This window comes from Giraffa tippelskirchi, chromosome 4 (genome assembly GCF_054371585.1).
Source record: "Giraffa tippelskirchi isolate mGirTip1 chromosome 4, T2T-mGirTip1v1.2.pri, whole genome shotgun sequence".
In the NCBI taxonomy this organism is placed as follows: Eukaryota; Metazoa; Chordata; class Mammalia; order Artiodactyla; family Giraffidae; genus Giraffa; species Giraffa tippelskirchi.
In genome coordinates, this window is record NC_137278.1 from 29497109 (window position 1) to 29521933 (window position 24825).

The 24825-nt window shown below is 46.5% G+C and overlaps 1 long non-coding RNA gene across 1 annotated transcript in view; it reads right to left on the minus strand.

Moving 5' to 3' along the window:
• Positions 1 to 1250: 1250 nt before the first annotated feature.
• LOC145544529 (uncharacterized) overlaps positions 1251 to 24825 on the minus strand; it is a 393836-nt gene continuing 370261 nt past the window's right edge. The window contains exons 8-9 of the long non-coding RNA XR_014081466.1: positions 5321 to 5513; positions 1251 to 1393 (exon numbers count right to left, since the gene is read on the minus strand). This is a non-coding gene — a long non-coding RNA (uncharacterized LOC145544529). The remainder of the gene's footprint in view (positions 1394 to 5320; positions 5514 to 24825) is intronic.

Below are 24825 nucleotides of genomic sequence, written 5' to 3' on the forward strand. Positions count from 1 at the left end.
CAGAGAACACTGGTCTGCACTGGTGCCCAGCTTGTCCCATAACTAAACAAGTTGCAGGACTCACCAGACTGCTAGTCTGCAGTCGCTGCTGAGGACCCAATATCCACATCCATCAAATATGGTAGAGCTCACAGCATACAGGTTCAGCAATGACCTTGCTTCTGGCTCCATCTTAGGTTTCCTATCCTGATGTTTCTTTGCTTAATCATCCAAGCACTGCATTCAGTTCAGTTCAGTCACTCAGTCGTGTCCGACTCTTTGCAACCTCATGGACTGCAGCATGCCAGGCCTCCCTGTCTATCACCAACTCCCGGAGTTTACTCAAACACATCTCCATTGAGTCAGTGATGCCATCCAACCATCTCATCCTCTGAGGTCCCCTTCTCTTCCTGCCCCCAATCCTTCCCAGCATCAGGGTCTTTGCCAATGAGTCAGCTCTTCGCATCAGGTGGCCAAAGGATTGGAGTTTCAGCTTCAACATCAGTCCTTCCAATGAATACCCAGGACTGATCTCCTTGCAGTCCAAGGGACTCTCAAGAGTCTTCTCCAACACCACAGTTCAAAAGCATCAATTCTGCTCTCAGCTTTCTTTATAGTCCAACTCTCACATCCATACATGACCACTGGAAAAACCATAGCCTTGACAAGATGGACATTTGTTGGCAAAGTAATGTCTCTGCTTTTTAATATGCTGTCTAGGTTGGTCATAACTTTCCTTCCAAGGAGTAAACGTCTTTTAATTTCATGGCTGCAGTCACCATCTACAGTGATTTTGGAGCCCAAAAAAATAAAGTCAGGCACTGTTTCCACTGTTTCCCCATCTATTTCCCATGAAGTGATGGGACCAGATGCCATGATCTTAGTTTTCTGAATGTTGACCTTTAAGCCAACTTTTTCACTCTCTTCTTTCACTTTTATCAAGAGGCTCTTTAGTTCTTCACTTTCTGCCATAAGGGTGGTGTCGTCTGCATATCTGAGGTTATTGATATTTCTCCCGGCAATCTTGATTCCAGCTTGTGCCTCTTCCAGCCCAGCGTTTCTCATGATGTACTCTGCATATAAGTTAAATAAGCAGGGTGACAATATACAGCCTTGACGGACTCCTTTTCCTATTTGGAACCAGTCTGTTGTTCCATGTCCAGTTCTAACTGTTGCTTCCTGACCTGCATACAGATTTCTCAAGAGGAAGGTCAGGTGGCATTATAAAACACAATACATGCATCAACTATAATTACACACTGACTTCATGATTTATTTTTTTTATTCTATATCTTTACCTTTTTAATGTAGGGCTGGTCCTTCCCCTTCTCTCAGATGACATTTCTCAGTCATCTTGTATCACTCTTGCAGGGACATGCACAGTGTCTGTTTCTGCACCTCTGCCTTTTCATATCTGAAAATATATAACCTTTTCATTAGAAGCATTTGAAAATGCAACTAGTAGGACTCTTTGTCTTGACAGATATTGCTGAGACAGAGGGACATGTTAACCTATACTTGTCAAGGATGGTTGCATCTACACTTAGACTTTGTAAGGATGTGAGAATCTTCCCTATCAAATAAATCTTTTTGTAACTTTGGATATTAACTTTAGTGTCATTTAATGTATGAGGAAATTTGTATATAGTTTCTCTGAATTCTTAATAGCTTATAGATTTAATAGACTGGAAAGGCAAGGAAGGGAGTCACATATCCCTGGCAGAGAATATAGGACTGTTTGGAGCAAACCTGAGAAAAACACTGAGAGCCTTCAGGACTCAATACCTTTTCAGTTTGTCTGGTTTATTATCCTGGCCTGGAGCTTGGGACTTTTTGGCTTCCAGGTGAAAGAATCATTTTGGCCCTGGAGACGAGGACAATGCCTCCACTGCCCACCCACACCCTCAGAAGCCCAAGGGACAATTTACAAAGGCCCAGAGATTACAGATCTTTGCAGTGTCTCTCCACCCCAGACATAAAGTTGGGACTCTGATCTGAGGGCCATCCCAAGGGAACTATTGGGAAGATGTGAGGATCTAAGGTGACGAGGGTGGTGTGCCATTTCTTAAGGCAAAAAAGCAGTGGAGAAGTAGAAAATTTGGAGGATGAAGAGTTGAGTTTGAGACATTTTTATTTTGAAGGGTAACTACCAAGTAAAGATATATGAGCAGGCATTAGGGTCTGGAATTCAGGAAGGACATCAGCTATAGACACAGATCTTAACAACTATCAACCTAAGTCCCTGTATTTGTTGTTACTCTCCAGGAAATCACCTAGTTTCTCATTTTCAAGAGCACACAGAAGTCATGTCTCAGATGACAGACAGGAGATTTTAGAGCACTGAATTGTTCTCACAATGCACGTGGCCAGGAAATTCTGAGTGTGAGGTATCCATTTTTAACAACTGCATAACAGATTATCACAAACTTGGCAACTTTAAACAGTATACATTTCTTATCTGACTACTGCTGCAGGCAAGAGTCTGGGTGTGGCTTAGCTGAGTCTTCTGCACAGGATCTCATAAGGCGGCATTTGAGGTTTTAGCCAGGCAGTGTTCTCATCCAAAAGCTTGACTGGGGAAGAACCTGGCTCCACGCTCACTCAGATTACTAGAAGAATTTCTTTCCTGTGGCTGTAGGCCTGAGAGCCCCAATTTTTGCTGGCTAATGGTTGGAGGCTGCCCTGAGCTCTTAGAGGTCACCCAGCACACAGAGAAACCCACGTGGACTTTCTCAACATGACCATTTACTTGATCAAAAGAGTGAATGAATTCACTAGTAAGACGAAGTCTGGTATAATGCAATGTCATCATAGGAATGACATTCATCACTTTTGCCATATTCAATTGGTTAGAAGCTAGTATGGTCCCCCCACACTCAAAGGGAAGGTATTATACAGGACATGAATAGGCGACAGGGACCATGGAGGGTCATTTACCTCAGAATCTGTCTGCCACATGCTGTGTGCATGGGAGAGGCATGGACACAGAGTTGAAAAGCCATCTATCTCCAAGCAGCTAACATACAGCAGAGTGGGGCACATCCACCACATATTTTGCCATGGTAAGCCACAGAAAAAAGTTCAAAAGACTACAAACTTTGCAAGTGCAGTGAGGAAAGTAAGTTTACCAGCTGCACATGTTAACCACTTATAAAATGCATTCATTGGCATAATTCTGTTATGAGGGTCCCTATCCTGTATTTCAGAAGGGTTGAGAGTGAGAGAGGGAGAAGAAAAACAGCGAGGCTGACAATAACCCTCCAGATGCATTACCTGGGATTTTCTTGGGACATCTAATCACTGAATGGTCACAGTGATTGGTCAAAGAATATTTTGGTTGATTTATTTCTCCACTTTCCCACCAGGAAGAATGGAGTTGATAAGACTCTAGAAAGAGGAAATATTTGAACACTTCCTCAAGTCAGTAATAAAAGCCCTCAAGAGGGAGGGGATACATATATACTTATAACTGATTCACACTGTTGTACAGCAGAAACTAACACAACGCTGTAAAGCAATTATACTCTAATTTTTAAAAATTAAAAAAATAATCAAAACCCACATGAAGTATCAGATATATGCTAGGTGCTAGAAATTGGATCACAGATAACCAATTTATCCACAACCTGCTGAACACATGAAGCTCTGGCCTGGGTTGTTCCTCCTGTGCTCTAAGTGACCTCCCACCCCAGCACCTTCTCTGGAAGAGCTGGCAGAGACTTTCCAAAGCTGTCAACATGAGGGGGTATGCAGTTTTATCTCCATCTTTTCTCCACAAGAAGCATGCCCATGACACTGTCATCTGCTCAGCAATACGGCATCCCAGGCACCAGGGACCCTGGTTGGGGACATGAAACTGGGTACAGGGCCATTTCCTCTGAACACCTGAGAACTCATCTCCCATCTGAAACAATATGGACAGACACGCCTGATTTATCAGGGATCCAGAGAGCATAGCTCCAAATCTTTGTTCTCAGTAATTCTGAGACTTCAAGTGTATTTGGTAGCAACTGAACCTAGTCTGCCTGAGCAACTGTTTTTGTGACACCAAACTCCGTGGGGTAGTTAATGGCGAGAAGGGATTCTTGCTTCATTGTAAACCAGCATAGGACATGCCAATTTCTGCTTGCCCCCCCACCCCAAAAAACCCAAACAGTGTGGGAAATACAGCTTACCCAAAAGAGGATATGGGCAGCTTCTCATCTGCCCCGCCCCCACAATTACCTCATCACAAACAAAGAGGACAGAAGCTACAGGAGAAAACATTCAACCAGCCAGGGCACGGGAGGTGATACATGGAGGAGAGATGGAGAAAAATTTCATTTCTGGCTTTGATGATCGACACTTTGGGTGCTCCTTGTCCCTTGGTTTTGTTTGTTTGTGGGGTTGGTTTCAGAATGCACAGGTGTTTGTGGAAGCACGATGCCATTTTTGCAAAAAAAGACAGTACGGGATTTCTGAAAAGACGGCCTAGGTCTAAATGCTAGCTTTTCCACTTACTCTCTGCCCACCTTTCAATAGAACAGTCTAATCCCCTTAAATCTGTTTCCTCATCTTCTTAGAAGGGAACATTTAAAAGGCACTTAATCTCCCTGAGTTATTGCCATGGGAACTTATTGGGACCCGGCATTACACAGAAGCATCCTACACTCTGTAGAAGCGCAGAACTGAAGCCAGCCCAGACCCATCACACCCATATTAACACTCTACACGCCTGGAAACTAAAACCCATGGTTCGATAGGGACTTAACCAAGGTCTCTCTGCCAGAAACATACCACGTGGGGTACTGCCTCCTGCCCAGCCTGCCACAGGGGAGATGGAGTTGAAAACTCAACTTCTCTGCCTTCCCTTGGGCAGGCCTGAAGAGGGTGGGGCTTAGAGCCAGTGCAGGACTGGGTGGTGAACCCCCCACCCCAATCAATGAGAGCTCCAATCTGGCCTGCAGCCACCCTAGGCCTGTTTGTGACTTCAGCCATCCCCCTGCTTCTGGGCATCCATCGTCCGAGTGGCCCATCATCTGTCTCTCAGACTCAGTTCTGAAGGAGAGAGATAGCGACAGAGCTGGCTGAGCAGCAGTTTGAGCAGCTCCCACGCAGATCGGTGGGTCTGCATCTCTGTTCTGGGACAGGCCCATCTCTCCCAGCCCCATCTCTCCATGCATCAGGAGGTTCCATGGACATATTTGTTTACTCCATTTGCCGATATGCAGTTTGCATAATATTGAATCTGGAAAGGACACTGCATCCACTGACAGGAGTTTTCCCAGCTGGAAAAATAAAAGAAAGAAAGAAACCAGCTTTACATTTTTTACATTTTGGAGTAGAAATAAAGACACTATACCATGTGCCAGGCTTCCTGATGGATGGTTCTCAGGGTGGGGAAGGCCATGTCTGTGGTCAGGCCATGCTCCCAGATCCAAAGTATTGTTGGATGGCTTTCTCGTAAACACTGTTGGCAGCTCCAGGGATGGCTCTTTTGGTAAAAAGGATGTGCTGGAACGAAACGTGGGCCTCCAGCCAAGACACATTTCTTCCTATAAAACAGAAAACATGCACGTGTCAGGATGCAAGAAGCCAAGCCTCTTCAAGAGTGGAGGCCTCCTCCTCCTCTGCATCCCGGGAGGATGGGGAGGACCAGGCTGAGCTAGGCTTTGACCTGAGATGCCTCGTATGGAGCAAAGGGCTGAGGATATACTCCAGCCCCCTATCCTGCAGCTGGGCTTTCCATCAGATGCCTTCTGCCAGTTTGCTTGTATTCTCAGATTGGTCTAAATGCCTCGCTCAGATGTGAGGTATAATGAGGCCCCTCCAGGGCTTCCCTGGTGGCTCAGAAGGTAAACAATCTGCCTGCAATGCAGACCCAGTTCGATTCCTGGGTGGGGAAGATCCCCTCAAGAAGGGAATGGTAACCCACTCCAGTATTCTTGCCTGGAGAATTACATGGACAGAGGAGCCTGGTGGATCACAGTCCAGGGTGTCACAAAGAGCTGACTGAACTACTAACACTTTCACTTTTTCCTAATTTGTAAAAGCAAAGATGGAAAGCACAAAGTCAAGGTAAGTAGATGGAGGCCCAGGAGGGGTGTTCTTCGCAGGCCCCGGGCAACCATCCTCCTGGATATTTTCTTCTTCCTGAGACCACACTTAGACCCTTCTCATCACAGATTCTTCCAGCCTCCATGGCAGGCTTTAGGGAGCTGCACAGAAGCACTGCTTGTCAAAATATCACTCCATACATGACATGACCCCCCGGACCCTCCTTCTCAGGTGGGGTCCTCCGGGCACCATCAACCTCACCAGGAGGTTAGTTAGAAATGCAGGATCTTGGGGCTTCCCGGGTGGTCAGTGGTAAAGAATCTGCCTGTCAATGCAGGATACGTGGGTTCAATCCTTGATCCAAGAGGATCCCATATGCCATGGAACAACTAAGCCTGTGCACCACAACTACTGAGGCTGTGCTCCAGAGCCGGGAACAACAACTACTGAGCCCATGTGCTGCAACTACTGAAGCCCAAGTACCTAGAGCCTGTGCTCTACAACAAGAGAAGCCACCGCAATGAGAAGTCCAGGTACTGCAAAAGCCCTTGCTTGCCACAACTAGAGAAAAGCCCACGCAATAGGGAAGATCCAGCATAGCCAATAAGTAAATAAATAGATTTTTTTTTTATAAAAAGAAAGAAAGGCAGAATCTTGATGCCCAGGTGTTTCATAGGCACATGAAAAGTTTTACAGGCACTGCCTGGAAACTTCCTGGAGCATCCTCATAATTGGACACATGTGTCTCCATGGTCCTGCCAGCAGAGAAGGATAGATGGACAATCAGTGAATTATGAACTAACAAAGGCCCTCTGTCTCACAGCAGCCCCCAGTAACAGCCTGGGTTTGGGTAAAAGGCATTTGGATTACAGATCCCACAGCACCCAGGACTCAAGTTATGCAGCCACCCAACCTCTACAGTGAGGAAACATCTTCTCATATTCTCCGTTCACCTTTTTGGAAAAGCAAAACGGTAGAGCTCGATTCCAGGATGATTTAAGACATTAAAGTGAAGTGAAAGTCACTCATTCATATCTGATTCTTTGCAACCCCACGGATTGTAAACAGGTCAGGTTCCTCTGTCCAAGGAATTCTCCAGGCCAGAATACTGGAGTGGGTAGCAGTTCCCTTCTACAGGGGGTCTTCCCAACCTAGGAATTGAACCCTAGTCTCCTGCATTGCAGGCAGATTCTTTACCATCTGAGTCACCAAGGAAGCTCAAGACATCAAATGACAGTAAATAAATAAATCAGATCTGGGTTCTTCATTGTGAATTTTTCACCCTTTAGCCAGAGTTTGGCTTTACCTGCTATAGGCACAAAGGAGCCAGGTCCCATGCAGCCTGTGTGAAGTTGGAAATTCACGGTATCTGTGTCCCTTGAGTGGACATTAGCTACACAGGCCACACCATTGGAGCACTGGCCCAGCGAGGAGCCCAGACCTGTCTCAGCACTTGGTTCTTTCAATGCTGTTGGTCTGGTCACTAATCTGGAGCCCTTATGAGCTCATTCCTGGGCAAATCACCAGGCTCTGCAGATGACTCATCACTAAAGATCCATCAGGAAGAAAGTCGCCATGCACACCATCCAGGCTCACAAACCTGGATCTCCCCACAATATCTAATGTGATGGTGACATAACCACCCAGCCCCCATGATCTCTGAGTGCAACTGCAGACCTGCAGTTCTTCTCCAGGAGAATCAGGGACTACCTTTTCCTCCTGGCTTTGTCCCCCAGGATCTGGTCCATAAATATTACAAGTGTCTCACCTTATATGATGGACTTCCCAGGTGGCTTGTGGTAAAGAATTTGCCTGTAATGCAGAAATCATGGTTGGGAAGCCCCTGGGTTGGGAAGATCCTGTAGAGAAGGAAATGGCAAGCCACTCCAGAATTCTTGCCTGGGAAATCCCATGGACAAAAGAGCTGGGTGGGCTACAGTCCATGGGGTCGCAAGAGCCGGACATGACTTGGCAACTAAACCACCAGCTGCCTTGTGTGATGTGTGTGGCACCTGGAAATGTTTGTTCTGCCACCATAGCTGGTGCTTAGTGCTTACACCATGTAAGAACAATGGGGACAGAATTATAGTTCCTATCGACATGCTACAGATGTGTGCTGCAGAGAGTTTTTGTTTGGCGTTGTACACATAGATTATAAATTGTAGTTCTGGCCCACCACATACAGTTGTCATTGGTCATGCCTGCAAACTAAAGCCCAGAGTGAGAAGGAGACTTGGCCAAGTTGACTGTCCAAGTTCTGTTTTGTTTATAAGGGCTACAGCAGTCAAAAGGTTATATAACTGTTAAAATTTTTTTCAGGTTAAAATTACTACAGCAGATTACACTGTATGAAATTGTGTGGCCTTGGTTACCATTTTCTCTGTGAGCTAAGGCAGATCCAAAGTGACTTTCTGAGAAGAATCTTGGTCTTACACACAGGTACATCCTGGCTTATCTCCAAAAGGAGATACAAGAGCTTTCTATTCAGGCAGGAGTCCTTGTAAGGTGACACAATTTTGACAAGAGTGTGTTCATCTTACTCCCACCTTGGGTGACTGTTAAAACATAAGGTTTTACACCTACCCACTTCCCTGCAACAGAGAATATTTGCACTCTTAGTAGTTGTCAGGGAACATAACCTTGAACTTGGTGTCACTCAAACATATCAATTCCTCTTGGTAGAGAGGAATTGTGTTTGGAGAGCATTTCCCAAGGAGAACTGTATTAGTTCAAATAATGCTAGCTACTCTAACAGACAAACCCAGACATCTTAGTGCCTTGACATAAGAGAAGTTGGTTCCTTGTGAAGATCACAGTCCAGGGAAGGTGTTCCAGTTGGGTGTCTTCCACCAGACCCTCAGTAGCCTGGGCTTCTTCCTTCCTGTGGCTCCATCTCCCTCTGGGCCCTTGTAGCCTTCATTTTTCAGCCAGCAGATGAGAATTATGGAAAGAATGCGTTTACTTCTCAACCCATTTCGGCTCAGAAGTGACGAACATCACTTCTGCTCAAGCTCAGTGTCAAGACCACGCCTGGCTGCAAAGAAGTCTAGGAAAAGTACTCATGCACCCAGGAGGGAAGGAAACAGTCACTGGTGAACTTTCCCCGCTGTGGAAATGTGTGGCTCTCTTTAATCTCTTAAATGGACGCAGATTAAGCAGACCATCTGAGAGCCCAGTGTCGGGAGAGCATAAGGTGGGCTCTGCAAAATGGCTTCTCTAGAAAAGCAAGAAAGTATGCCCTTAGTCTAAACAGAGACAAAAGAGCAACACTCGGATTTCATACCCATGAGTATAAGATGCCACTATCGAGGTTGGAAGCTGGGGCCTGATGAAGCCTCTTTTCAAGAATCCAGGAGGAATATCGCTCTGAGGATGTGACAGGATTTTGGTGTCACCGGTATGGTTTCCACTGTGCTCTGTCCTATGTCCTCGCATCCTTGCCCTACAGTGTGACTTTGTACCAACTCAGCTCCTGTTTGTTTTCATTTCCTGTGCTGTGATTCATGTCACTTGTTGTGCCTTCCTTTGCCTTGGCTGTTGAAAAGCTGAGACTCAGATCAATACAGCCCATCTCTAGCAAATAGGTGAGCCATTCAGGGATGTATATTTTGAACCAACCTCACACCTAGTTCCATTCATCTTTCCTATTCTTTCTTCTCCTGTGCTTCATTTTTTTTGTCATTTTTATGTCATCATGCCATAATCCAACTATCTTTGTGAACTGCGTCTAGTCCACTTGAGGAACACAATGGAATACAAGCAAATAGGTAAATAACAGGATTATCAACCCAATACAAGAGGAGCAATGACCCAGAAGCTATTAGAGAAAGTTGGAGACACTGGCTTTTCCCTTCTCTTCCTGCCAAGGTCTTGGCATTATAGGCGTGGCTGCTTCACCCATAGTGTCTATGAACGAGCAAATCCCTTGCCTGTCTCTGTGCAGCTCTGTGTGTGTCAACCTTCAGGGAGACACCTTTCCAGGTCTCAGAGCATCTGAGCATTTCTGGGAGGAACATCTTCCAATTTCTCAAGGGGATGGTAATCTCAAGTCACTCTCTTTTGTGAAAAAGGATTCATGCCATGGATGCCTCTGCCTTCCACTGAGCTTCTTCCTGGGTCCTTGCATGTCATTGCACCTTTGTCTGGAGCCACTGTTCTAACAAGTTGGATAACATCATCGATGCAATGGACTTGGCAAACTCTGGGAGATAGTGAGAGACAGGGCGACCTGGCATGCTGCAGTCCATGGGGTCGCAAAGAGTTGGACACAACTTAGTGACTGAACAACAACAACAACAACAACCTTGCTCTAACAGATCAACCTCTTAGACCCATGGGCAGATTAGCCAGGGAGAGGCACACATAGCTCTTGGTGAAAAGCAAGTCTCAGAGAAGAGCTCTCCACAGAACAGACAAACAGATTCATAGCTACAGAGGACACGCTGGTGGATGCCAGATGGAGGTGGGTGATAGGAGAAAGTAGGCAAGGGGAATTTAGAGGCACAAACCTCCCGTTATGTAAAAAGTAAGTCATGCTCAGTTGCTCGGTGATGTCCGACTCTTTGCAATCCCACAGACTGTGGCCTGCTAGGCTCCTCTGTCCATGGGATTTTCCCAGCAAGAACACTGGAGTGGGTTGCCATTTCTTTCTGCAGGGGATCTTCCCGACCCAGGGATCAAATCCACATCTCCTGCATTGGTAGGTGGATTCTTTACCACTGAGCCACCTGGGAATCCCGTAAGTCACAGGGATGTAATATACATAAGGAATGTGGTCAATGGGCTTCCCTGGTGGCTGAGATGGTAAAGAATCTGCCTGCAATGCAGGAGAACTGGGTTCAATCCCTAGGTCAGGAATATCCGCTGGAGAAGGGAATGGCTACCCACTCCAGTATTCTTGCCTGGAGAAATCCATGGACAGAGGAGCCTGTAGGCTACAGTCCATAGGGTCACAAAGAGTCGGACACAACTGAGCCACTAACATTTTCACTTTTCACTATGTGGTCAATAAAATTGTAATAACTTTGTACAGGGACAGTGGGATTACTAGAATTATTGTGCTGGTCATTATGTAATGTATGCAGACGTCAAATCATTATGCAGCATGCCTGAAACTAACATAATGTTGTGTTTCAACTACATTTTATTACAGAGAGAAAAAGAGAGAGAGAGAAGCACTATCCAGTGTGGCAGCCACTCACTACACGTGACCACAAAACACTTGAAATGAGGCAAATCTAAACTGGGATGTGCTGTAAGTATAAAATGCATACCAAATTTTGAAGACTTTGTACAAAAAAAGAATACAATATAACTAACATTCTTATTTTTTCTGGCTACGCGGTGGTCTTCGTTGCTGCAGGCAGGCTTTTCTAGTTAGAGCGAGCGGGTGCTACCCTCTAGTTGCAGTGCACAGGTTTCTCATTGCAGCGGTCTCTCTTGTGGAGCACAGGCCCATATAGTTGTAGCACACTGGTTTTAGCTGCTCTGCGGCATGTATCTTCCCAGGCCAGGGATCGAACCCTGTCCCATGCATTGGCAGTCGATTCTTAACCACTGGACTACCAGGGAAGTCACAATACTTTTTAATACGCAACAGAGATTCTCATCTATTCTCATCTCTCAGTATGAGGTCTCCAGAGGGGTGCTTGGTTGGCCTGGTATCTAGAAGAGCCTGGATTCATGTTAAAAGGTAGAGATTGGGATTCTATACCTCTGCCTACAAGTTTTAGCACCCTGTCTGATGCATTCAGCTCTGAGACTCAGCCCAGAGAACAAAGACTTCAAGGTATTATTCACCTGTATTGTGTCGGCTTTGTTTTCAAGGACAAAAACTATTAACTTAAGGGGAAAAGTCATTTTGGGATTTTTTTCTTTAGTAAAATTAAACATTACCCGGAGCAACTTATCTTTCTCAAGTACGGAAGTTCAGTGGCCCACCCCAGGTCCTCTGAATAGCAACTAAGACAGATAAAAATATTTTCCTGTTCAGAGATGATTTCAGTTATCATAGCACTGAATAGATGGCAAATGAGCAACCAGCTTACAAATGTTTGTTCATGAAGCCTGAATCTGGAAGGAGCTGTGGAGGAAGTCAATGACCTGTAGGTGAAAATAATTTAAGTACATGTGATAATGCTGAAACCTGGCTCGTGGAGAACTTATGGAAGAGTGGGACTTCAAACCATGTGATTAGGTGCATCCGAGAATTCATATGCCTGCAACACGAGTCTACGTCCTTATGCTGATGAGCTTAAGAGAGCCCCCAGTTGCCTACAGCCCAAAGAGGTAGCCTACTTTGAAGAGCCAAGATGCCCCAGCACCCACTCCCTGCACCCTGTCTAGTCTCACGTTACCTCCCTTTTGCCAATCTACCCCTTAAGCATCCAGGCTTCCCCTCTGGGAATCAGGTGGCCCTGTATCCTTCCTCAGCCATGCACACGTCCACCCTCACCCCTCTGCTCATAGCACAGGCCAACAACCCAGCGATTCTTAACGTGTACAAGTCATAGTGATGTTTCCCTTATTATCTCTGTCTTTTTGCTTCTCCAAATCCTTAGCAGCAACCCTAAGTGACACCTGACTCCAAGAAATCAATCCTTCAGTTCCCCTTCAGAAAGGGACAAAGAACTCCCACAAGCAGAGGAATTTACAGAATGTCTCAGTAGAAGTCACCAATGTTTCCATCATTTTCCTAAGAAATCCATTTATTCCTCAGCAGAAACTCATCCAAAGGCCCATGGACAGAAGTCAGAGGGTCAATGAACTCAGATGGGGAAAATGTCTGTCTTCTTTTTCACTAGCCTCTAGTTGAACTATAGAATTTCCTTCAGTGACAAACGTGGGCAGTAAACCACAGCTGTTTTAGCAATGCTATGATTTGTGAACAGGCTTCCTAGGTGGTGCTAGTGGTAAAGAATCCAAGACTCGGGTTTGATCCCTGGATCAGGAAGATCTCCTGGGGAAGGAAATGGCAACCCACTCCAGTACTCTTGCCTGGAAAATTCCATGGACAGAGGAGCCTGGCAGACTGTAATCCATGGGGTCACAAAGAGTCAGACACGGCTGAGGACACAAACACATACACATGATTTGTCAACAGTGGAAATCAGTTATTTTAGTATGATTGTTGCAGATTTCTCAAAATATTATTGATTTCTGACATGTCAGTTATTCAACCCATAAATAGATCTTGCTTTTTAATGAGTTAATAATAAAGAAGCACATATATGACTATACCACATATCTGTTTTATTTGTATTTTGATAACTGTATGTCAATATTATTAGTTTCCTTTGTAATCCTATATATTTTATTTTGTGCATTTAAAAACACTCTGAAGATGAGTCCTGTGTTAGTCTGGGTTGTTATAACAAAATACCACAGACTGAATGGCTTAAACAACAGACACATATTTCTCACAGTTCTGCAGCTTGGAAGCTCAAGATCAAGGTCAGTGTCTGGTGAGGAAATGCTTGCAGATAGCTAACTTCCTGTTTTACATTCAGGTGGCAGAGAGAGATCATCTCTCTCATATCTCTTCTTTTTAAGGCACTACCATTCATGAGGGCTCCACCCTTAGGACCTAATTACCTCTCAAAGGCCTGTCTGCAAATGCCATTACAGTGGGAATTAGGGCTAACGAATTTGGGAGACAAAAACATTCAGTCTATAGCAAGTCCATTGGCCTTACTAGATACCAAAAGAGTGTATGGAAAAAAGGGAAAAGGCGGTTAGCCAACCCCTGCAATGACCGCCATGAAGCATGCCCCCACCGTAAAGGTTCCTGTGACAATATCAGCCACAGAGTCTTCAAATACAGCCCTGCAAGCACTTTACAGACCTGAATTCTCCTAGTTCCTCAAGAGGTAATAAATATCCACATTCATGTCAAAATTGAGAAATTCATTTTTTGAATTCTATTCCTATATAGGCCACTACAGAGTACAGAGTAGAGTCCCCTGTGCTATACAGTAAGTCCTAATTAATTACCTAATTATATACAATAATATGTATACATCAATCCCAATCTCCCAATTTATCCCTCCCTCACTCCTTATACCCTGGTAACCATAAGCTTGTTTTCTACATTTTAACTCTATTTCTATTTTGTAGATAAGTTCATAAGTAGCCTTTTAAAAATGTTTAAATTTTTTTAATTGCGGTAAAAGTCACATAATATAAAACAGACTATTTTAATCATATTTGTACAGTTCAGTGAAACTAAGTACATTCAATTATTCTGCAATTCTCACCATCATCCATCGCCTGAATTATTCACCTTCCTAAACTGAAACTCTGTCCCCATTAGACACTAACTCTCCATTCCCCCTCTTTTTTAGATTCAACGTGTAAATGACATTGTATGATTATTTGTCTTTCTTGGTCAGACTTACTTCACTCAGTTGTTGTTCTTTAGTCGCTAAATTATGTCTGACTCTTTGTGACCCCATGGACTGCAGCATGCCGGGCTTCCCTGTCCTTCACTATCTCCCAGAGTTTGCTCAAACTCAAGTCCATTGAGTCAGTGATGCCAGCTCATACTCTTTCATTCCCCTCTCCTCCTGCCTTCAATCTTTACCAGCATCAACTTTACTCAGTATGAGAATCTAAAAAAGAGTGGATATATAATATTATGGGCTTCCCTGGTAGCTCAGCTGGTAAAGAATCCACCTGCAATGCAGGAGACCTGGGTTCGATCCTTGGGTTGGAAAGATCCTCTGGAGGAGGGCATGGCAACCCACTCCAGTATCCTTGCCTAGAGAATCCCCATGGATAGAGGAGCCTGCACTCTACGGGGTTGCAAAGATCTGGACATGACTGATTGACTAAGTACAGCATACAAACATATTTGTATAAGTGATTCACTTTGCTGCACACTTGAAACCAACACAACATTGTAAATCAATCCCAAAAAACATTAAAAAAAAAAAGAAGAAAAAAAAGCAAGAACTCAGAGTTTAGATGCAGCACATGGGCAGAAGGGTCTCCTCAGGGTCCATTTCTCCAGGAGAAGCACTGACTGGCCTCCTCCTGATTCTGTGATGGCCCAGCTATGCCATGTACAAAGGTAGACGTCAGGGGGATGCAGCTGTAGGACCCCCTCCTCACAGGCATAACCCAGTTCCAAATGTGTCTCCAGCCGTGAGGCACCTGCTGGTACCAGACCAACAGGGTGACTCTCTCAAGTCTCTCGGGAAAGGAAGAGGAAATTCTTTCGTGACCATAATTCCACACTGGGTGAGGGATATTGTGAGCTGCTCAATTCCCTACCCCGCACACTAATTACACAGCGCTCTGGGTTAATTAATTTGTAGGAGCGGACCATATTGCTGAATGCACATTTTTTCTGGGTTTCAACCGCTCTACTTCTCAAGTTGAAATTACTTTGCAGCAACTTTTCTTTCTTTCTCTCACCTTTAACTCTAAGTCTGTTTGCATGTTTTCCTTTTGCAGTTTGGGGGGAAAAAAATTAAAAGGGAGGAAAAAAAAAAAAGAAAGGTTATTTGATCCTTTGAAGAGAGAAATCCTGCTCATGGATTTTCTGCATTGAATTCATTGGAGAGAAAAAGAGCGATTGAGTGAACAGAATGGGAAAAAGAGGATGAGGAAGGACACAGGCAGCCTTGATCTCATCCAGGTGGAGGCAAGGCAGGAGCCCCCAATATCCCAGGGCCATCATCCCCTCACCAAGCCCTTGGAGACCCTTCTGCAGCTAGGCCACCACACCCACCTGATTGGAGAACTCTGGGCTACAGGTTCTTCAAACAATGCTGAGGAGGGGAGCACGAGACTGAGCCAGAAATGCTCAGGCTCCCCTCCTGGTGCTCACCGCCTCGGGCACTTTGATCAGAGGAAGAAAAGCTGAGAACTAAGAAATCATTCTGAGCGTGGGCTGAGAGAGGGAGAGCTGATAAACCAGGGAAATACTCTTTGTAACATGAGTATTTCTTCCCTCATCTCCAGGCACAAGGTGGAGAGGTGGACTATGTGGTCATCGATACTCAGTGACAAATGCTCAGAACTTCTGGGTCAGCTCAAGGGCTTACCCCAGTCTGAGAAAAAAAAAAAAACTCCTAACACCTAACTCAGGGCAGGCATCAAGTTGAAAACAGACTTACTGCGGCTCCCCACTGTAGAGCCCTCTGGGGTGGGCTGTCAGGTGTACAGAGTCAGGTGTATGCCTGACTCTGGGCAGATCCATGATGTCAAGGGATTGTGAGCACCACAGGGCAATCATTAGGACTCAGTTCCATTTAAAGGACAAAATTCTTAGCACTCAATAAGCACTGAGCAACATGCTAGAAAAATTTGGAGCCAAAAGCTGAATGGGAGTTGGGGTCCCCACTGTTCATCACATTAAACTGATAATAACTAATTGAGAAGGGCTATCAAAACTGCCTTCACAAGATCAAGGATAGAAAAGAGCGGCGATGATTCATCAACTGGGACAAGTGATGTCTGGGAAGGCTTCATCACAGAGGTGAGAGGCAACTTGGGTTTTAAGGAATGAGTTGGAAGAAACCATGGCATGAGAGTGATCTTCTAGACCAGAGAAAGGACTCATGCAAAGACGCAGAAAAGGTATGCTCAGCAGTCAAGGTTGGCTGGGGTCCAGTGTCTGGGGAGGCAGGGAGTCTTGATAGATGTGCCTACAGTCAGGTCACAAAAGACCTATGCCCCACAACATCTAGCTCTCCAGAGATTTTATCCTGGTAGAGTGGTTTTAAGAAAGTAACAGGATCCAGAAGGATGTGAGCGTGTGAATCTGTGGTGCACATATATCCGGCAGCAGGTGAACCAGGGGGGTGTACAATATAGCAACTTCCCTTTTGCATGTGCTGATTTTAAAGCACCTCTGGAGATACACGCAGAGAGCAGCGGGAGATGTGTTTCCATCGCTCAGGCAGGGAACCTGTGCTGAAGATGCAGATCTGTGAGCTGCCAGGAGAGCAGTGGTGGCTGAAGTCAAGAAGAGGAAGAAACAGATATGCAAGGCTGCCACCTCTGGACCCTGGTTCTGCCGAGTGGCTCCCTGCTTTAGAAATTCCTAGAACGTCAGACCTGAAGGGGTCATAGAGATGAGCCTTCACCTCCTCATTCTGCAGGTGAGGAAGCTGAAGATGGGAGACAGCTATGGCCCTAAGTGCTCTTGTCTCCAGATTCCCACCTCTGCTTCAGCATTGACCAGCTGGCCCACTGTGTCTAATACGGGCCAGAGGTAGATGGAGAAGAGGGAGATGTGAAGGATTGAGATGGTAAAGGTCAGATTTAGAGGGAATCAATCTGTGACCAAGAAGGTGTGGGGGAGACCAGGATATTAGCAATAGGATGAGAAAGGGGCTGCAGGTTCCAGCGAGGCGCCTCCCTTCTCCCCACCTAGTGACTTTCTCCCAGCTCAAAGGCTATCTCTTCCATGAAGCATCCCAACAAGCAGAGCCCAGGGTGACCCCTCCCTTCCCTCCTTGCATGGTGCACCCATATTTAGCCTTAAATCAGAACCATCCGTGGGCAGGTCTCACGTCACTCTGGACTATTATGGGTGGGTGGGTATCACTGTCTGAACCCCCAGAACTGAGCTGGGGCAGGCCTGCCACACAGTGGGGTCTCCAGAAACGGACTGGAGGAATCGAGGTTCACAGGCAGGACACGAGAGAGCAAGGCCAGCAGAACCAGATGCATGGATGAAAACCTGAGTAGATAGACAAGGAAAAGGAGAGCAGAGCTCAAGAGAAAGCAGAGGGGCTGCCAGCCTTCAGGAGGCCCGGCCCAGCCCCCATCCCTGCCTGAGTCACAGGCAGGAGAAAAGCACGTGTGATCTGACACCCATCTGGCAGAGGCAGGACGGGACGATCTAATAGATACTTTGCAGCCTTCACGCGTATTATCCCCAAACAAAATGACATGTGCTTCCCAGCAGCTCCTCTCTGGTTATGAGCACTGTAATTAAGCACAAAGTACACACCCACCTCAGTCTGCACAGAGAGGGTGGGGAAGCCAACTACAGCCCAGCGCAGCTGCTTGGCTGAGGCAGAGGAGAGTCAGCCTCAGATGGCTGGCCTTTGGTCTGGACAGTCCCATGCTGGCCTCCGTGAGCTCGTAGTTCACTTAAGACCCCAGGGAGTCAAGGAGAAGGCAGTGGGCTGGAAGACAGTGGCAGAAGTCTAGCCCCCATGCTGCATTAAATGTGGGTCACTTTTCATCTTCAGTCTCCAGTTTTCCATCTAGCCTCCCCATCACAAGAGTCTAGGTCCCTCCTTAGGGCTCTCCCAGCCAAGGTGAGTCCAGAGACCTCAGCAGCTACAACTCAAACAGCAGCCATGGCTCTAACAGGCCTGGGATGTTCCTTTAGGATTCTGGCTGTCCCTAGAGCCCCCATCACAGCCAGCCCAGTTCTGTTCAGTGGTGGCTTTGGTTATACCCATCTGGATTCTACCAGGGGCATTAAGTAAGCTTGGAATCACAAGCAATTTTCCCCTACCAGACCCAGAGTCTGGTGCAGGCTACAGGCAAAGATTCTGGGGATGGACCACCAAGACTGGGTTGAGTCTTGTACACCCCCAAATTTTAGGGGCCCCTGAAGTCTGACAGGGGCCTCTAAATTTGGGGGGTAACAGAGGCCCTAAAATTTGGGGGTAACAGGGGCCCTAAAATTTGGGGTGTACAAGGGGCTTCCTTGGTGGCTCAGTGGTAAAGAATCTGCCTGCCAAACAAGAGACACAGTTTCGATCCCTAGATTGGGAAGATCCCCTGGAGAAGAAAATGGTAACCCACTCCAGTATTCTTGCCTGGAGAATCCCATGGACAGAGCAACCTGGCGGGCTACAGTCACATGCAATTCTGGCTAGAGTCAGACACAATTGAGCAACTAAACAATAACAATAAAAAGCCAGACTGCAACAAGCCAAGGGACCCAGGCTAGTCAGATCCTTAGAGTGGTCCCTGGTGTCCTAGCCTACCCAAGCTGTACCTGTTGACTGGCAGGGACTCAGACCTGTCCTGGGGCTTCTTTGTGGCATTGTAACAAGACCCCACACATGAAGAGCCTCCAAACTCCTTTCTTGGCTGGTTTTCTAGGAATAGATCGCATGTATCTCCTCCAGCCCTGGGCTGACCCCAGATTTTCCTGCCAATGGACGCCCCCGGGTCTGCTGGATCTGAGCTGGCCAAGTGTGAGCCAGACTCAGTGAAGGTGGAAATAGAAGCAGAGACTGGGAGGTGTATATGGCAGTCAGAGCACAAGACTTGACATCTGGAGAAATCCCCTGGGCGCTCAGGTCTCTTCTCCCATCTTGGAGAGTTGCCACCTGCGCAGAGCAGTGAAACAGGATCCTGCAGGTCTCGCCAAAACCTAGACAATCAGCCTTGCCTGGAGGAAGCTGGAGCTCAGGCATCAAGTCCTGTGGTCCTTCCTCCCTCTCTGCATCCACCCCCTCTCTCCATCCCACCATCACTGTCCTAGATCATAGATGACTTCTTGCTCCAACACAACTCTCCTGTACCTGGCAGAGGGACCTTTTTATTTTTATTTATTTTTTAAGAAATGTGCAAGTAGATATAGGCATCTTTTTAAAACTTTTTATTTTGTATTGTGGTATAGCCAATTAATAATTTTGTGATAGTTTTAGGCAAACAGCAAAGGGACTCAGCCATAATATACATGTATTGATTCTCCCCCAAACTCCCCTCCCATCTAGGCTGCCATATAACATTGAGCAGGTTCCCTGTGCCATGCAATAGGTCCATGTTGCTTATCCATTTTAAATGCAGCAGTGTGTGCATGACTTTCCCAAACTCCCTAACTATTCCTTCACCTCATTCTTCCCCCTGGCAACCATATGTTTGTTCTCTAAGTCTGTGAGTCTCTTTCTGTTTTTTAAATTCATTAGTATCATTTCTTTTTAGATTCCACATATAAGGGATGTCATATGATATTTCTCCTCCTCTGTCTGACTTACTTCACTCAGTATGACAGTTTCTAGGTCCATCCATGTTTTTGCAAATGGCATTATTTCATTCTTTTTAATGGGGCAATCTAAGTAGCTCAGACAGTAAAGAATATGCTTGCGATGCAGGAGACCCAGGTTTGATCCCTGGGTCAGGAAGATCCCCTAGAGAAGGGAATGGCTACCCACTCCAGTATTCTTGCCTGAAGAATTCCATGGATAGAGGAGCCTGGTGGGCTCCAGTCCAAGGGTTCCCAAAGAGTCGGACACAACTGATCATTAACAACAAACTAAGTAGTTCTTTTTAATGGCTGAGTAATATTCCATTGTATATATGTACCCACATCTCCTGTATCTATTCAGAGGGACCTTTTTAAAGGCAGTTTCTTCCTGATATCATCCCCCAGCAGTAAACACAGGAAGCCCTCCATGCCTTGGAGACAAAGCCTGCTTAGTGGGTTCTTCATTGTCCCCCAACACTGCTTCTCAACTTCACTTTCTGTCTCATCCCTTTCTTCCTCCCTTCCCATGTGCTGCTCTCCACCCAACCAGGACCGTCTTCTTCAGCCTTCCTTCTGCCCTTCCCCCAAGGCCACATCCTCAGTGACTAGCCCAGCCTTTCCTATGTGGGGAAGCTCGCCCTGACCTTGCCAGCTCACCCCACAGCCCAGGCCGGGCCCCCAAGACCCTGCCTCTTGGGTACCTCTCACATGGTCTTGTGAACTGTGGTCCCCAGCTCCATCCTCCTTCCACTTCAAGGGGGGTGGGGTGGGGAGGAAGGCTGGTGTGAGGGGTTGGCTCCGGGGAATCTTGTCACTGATCTTACAACTGCCCAAGAGTTCCTACCACTCTCCGACCAGAGAGAGCCCACAGAGGGGCCCCTGCACCCTCCTGTCTGCATTTCTCTCCACTGCCCTTATCACTTTCTGACACAATATTTAATGTGCGCTCAATTTATGTCTCCTCCCCCTACCAAAAGAAATATAAACCAATAATAACTCTGTGAGGGGAGGTTTGTTTTTCTGGTTTTGTTCACAGCTCTATCCTTATGGCAGAAAGTGAAGAAGAACTAAAGAGCCTCTTGATGAAGGTGAAAGAGGAGAGTGAAAAAGTTGGCTTAAAACTCAACGTTCAGACAACTAAGATCATGGCATCTGGTCCCATCACTTCATGGCAAATAGATGGGGAAACAGTGTCAGACTTTATTTTTTTGGGCTCCAGAATCACTGCTCATGGTGACTGCAGCCATGAAATTAAAAGACGCTTACTCCTTGGAAGGAAGGTTATGGCGAACCTAGATAGCATATTTAAAAGCAGAGACATTACTTTGCCAACAAAAGTCTGTCTAGTCAAGGCTATGGTTTTTCCAGTGGTCATGTATGGATGTGAGAGTTGGACGGTGAAGAAAGCTGAGCGCCACAGAATTGATGCTTTTGAACTGTGGTGTTGGAGAAGACTTTTGAGAGTCCCTTGGACTGCAAGGAGATCCAATCAATCCATCCTAAAAGAGATCAATCCTGGGTGTTCATTGAAAGGTCTGATGTTGAAGCTGAAACTCCAATACTTTGGCCACCTCATGCGAAGGGTTGACTCATTGGAAAAGACCCTAATGCTGGGTAGGACTGGGGGCGGAAGGAGAAGGGGACGACAGAGGATGAGATGGTTGGATGGCATCACCGACTCGATGGACATGGGTTTGGGTAGACTCTGGGAGTTGGTGATGGACAGAGAGGCTTGGCGTGCTGCAATTCATGGGGTCGCAAAGAGTCGGACACGACTGAGCGACTGAACTGAACTGAACTATCCTGTGTCCAGAACACTCTCTGGCCCATGGAAGGCACTCTATATGTGTTGAACAAATGAATGACTGGGTGAATGAATGCTGTCATAAGTGCCAACCACAGAGCATCCCAGTGTAGGTAGATCCTTGCCATGTGAAGCCCTTGGAGAAGCCTGAGCTGAGGTGGAGGGATCCCCAGACTGGGGCTCAGGTCCCTCAAGACCCAGCGGGAGCAACTTTCCTGTCCACGACCTTGGCTTTCTCATGTGTAAAATGATAGTGCCAAGTGGTGCCCACGGCCCAGTCTGTTGCCTGGCACCTGCTGCCCACATGCTGAGATCTCTCAGACCTTCCTCAAAAACTGCCTGCAGGCCTTGCCTGGAGCCCCGCAGGCTCTAATTAAGAGCTGGTATTATCATTTTTATCATTTAATTCTCTCTGGTCAACACCACTTTAATGATGAGCCTCTCAGTCTACATTGTGAAGGGAGAAGGGAATGGCTGGTGAGGAAGGGGCTCGGTGCCCGAGAGCTGAGAGGTGCCCTGCATTCAGTGTGGCCATAGCACCACATGGAAGCCCTGCCTCTCCAGGGACACAGCAGAGCACCTCCATCCAGCCCTGACCTGTCTCCTGCCCTGGCCCTGACCCCTCGCAACACTCACTTCTCCCCATGGCTCTCTCTTCTCACCCGGACCAGAGTGCTGGCCCTTTCTTTTCTGCCCTGTTGAAGGGACTTTAAGTGAGGCCTAGGCCCCAGAGGAGCCACCTGACCTGCCTCCTGAGAAATTTGTATGCAGGTCAGGAAGCAATAGTTGGAACTGGACATGGAACAACTGACTGGTTCCAAATCAGGAAAGGAGTACGTCAAGGCTATTTATTGTCACCCTGATTATTTAACTTATATGCAGAGTACATCATGAGAAATGCTGGTCTGGATGAAGCACAAGCTAGAATCAAGATTGCCGGGAGAAATATCAATAACCTCAGATATGCAGATGACACCACCCTTATGGCAGAAAGCTAAGAAGAACTAAAGAGCCTCTTGATGAAAGTGAAAGAGGAGAGTGAAAAAGTTGGCTTAAAACTCAACATTCAGAAAACTAAGATCATGGCATCTGGTCCCATCACTTCATGGCAAACAGATGGGGAAACAATGGAAACTGACAGACTTTATTTTTTTGGGCTCCAAAATCACTGCAGATGGTGACTGCAGCCATGAAATTAAAAGACGCTTACTCTTTGGAAGGAAAGTTATGACCAACCTAGACAACATATTAAAAAGCAGAGACATTACTTTACCAACAATGGTCCATCTAGTCAAAGCTATGGTTTTTCCAGTGGCCATATATGGATGTGAGAGTTGGCCTATAAAGAAAGCTGAGCACTGAAGAATTGATGCTTTTGAACTGTGGTGCTGGAGAAGACTCTTGAGAGTCCCTTAGACAGCAAGGAGATCCAACCAGTCAATCCTAAAGGAAATCAGTCCTGAATATTCATTGGGAGGACTGATGCTGAATCTGAAGCTCCAATACTTTGGCCACTTGATATGAAGAGCTGACTCATTTGAAAAGACCCTGATGCCGGAAAAGATTGAAGGCGGGAGGAGAACGGGATGACAGAGGATGAGGTGGTTGGATGGCATCACCAATTCAATGGACATGAGTTTGAGTAAACTCCGGCAGTTGGTGATGGACAGGGAGGACTGGCGTGCTGCAGTCCATGGGGTCACAAAGAGTCGGACATGACTAAGTGACTGAACTGAACTGAGGCCCCAGAGGTGGGTTTGCCCTCACAAGGCTACAGGGAGGAGTCAAGACAGGCCCTCAGAACTTGGTGTCTCTCCAGGTCTTCTCAGGGGACACGGACATCCCACCCACTTGTGGGACTGGAACAGTTTTTTCATCTAGACTTGAGGTTTATGTTGTGATTTCTACTGTGAATTCAGAGTCCTCTCCAGATCAAACTGAATCTTATTCCCAAAGAGCACTGTCCTAGGAGGAGGTAGTCCTTCTCTCACCATCTTGGTTAGTCGGGGGGACAGGAGCCTCCACGGCCAGGAGGCAGGATCTGACTTGGCAAGAGGGAGGCTGGAGGGCACTTAGGTAGAATGAAAGGTTTGAACAAAGCTCTGGGAAAACACCTTACGGAGTTGGAAGATCCTTGACACTGAGCTGTAGCAGCCTCCTGGAAGGTCCGTACTGGTGTATAAAGGACTGGGGGAAGCAGGGGGGGGTGGGGCTGCACCCCACTTTAGGCTGGAGAAAAGGACACGGTGTCAAGGCCCAGAGGCAGCTTAGGGAGAGTGTCAGCACGAGTGTGTGTGTGTGTGTGTGTGTGTGTGTGTGTGTGTATGCATGCATGCTCAGACGTGTCCAACTCTTTGCGACCCCGTGGACTATAGCCCGCCAAGCTCCTCTGTCCATGGGATTTCCCAGGCAAGAATACTGGAGCTTGTTGCCATTTCCTTCTCCAGAGGATCTTCCTGACCCAGGGATCATACCTGTGTCTCTATGTCTCCTGCATTAGCAGGCAGATTCTTTACCACTGTGCCACCTGGGAAGCTCCATGAATAGGGATGCTCTAAACAAGACTGTATGGGTGCACACCTGGCTATCCCCTACCCACTGACTAGATGGTAGCTGAGTAGTTTCTTAATATCTTTCTCTGCACCTGAAAATGGGACTAACAAGAGCACCTCATAGGGTTGCTATGGCAATTAAACATCTGATGATGAAGAGTCTTAGGTCAGTATCTGGAACAGAATAAACACTCAATAAATGTCTGTTATTATTATCATCCTTATTATATATCCCTCCAAAGCACTATGGCCCCACTATCATCACTGGCACCACCACTCAAGACATCCCAAATTATCAACACAGAGCCTCAATTCATGGTCTCTGGTCTCTCTGAACTCCTCCTCAGTAGAAATTGTGCAGCTCCTCCTGAAGTGCCACCTTCCATTTCCCAAGGCAGCAGAGCCCCAGACTTTATCCAAGGTCCCCAATACCCTGTAGTCATGAGAAATCACAAGGCAGCCCTTCATCAAAAGGTATCAGTCCACCCCACGGAAAAGGAGTCGCC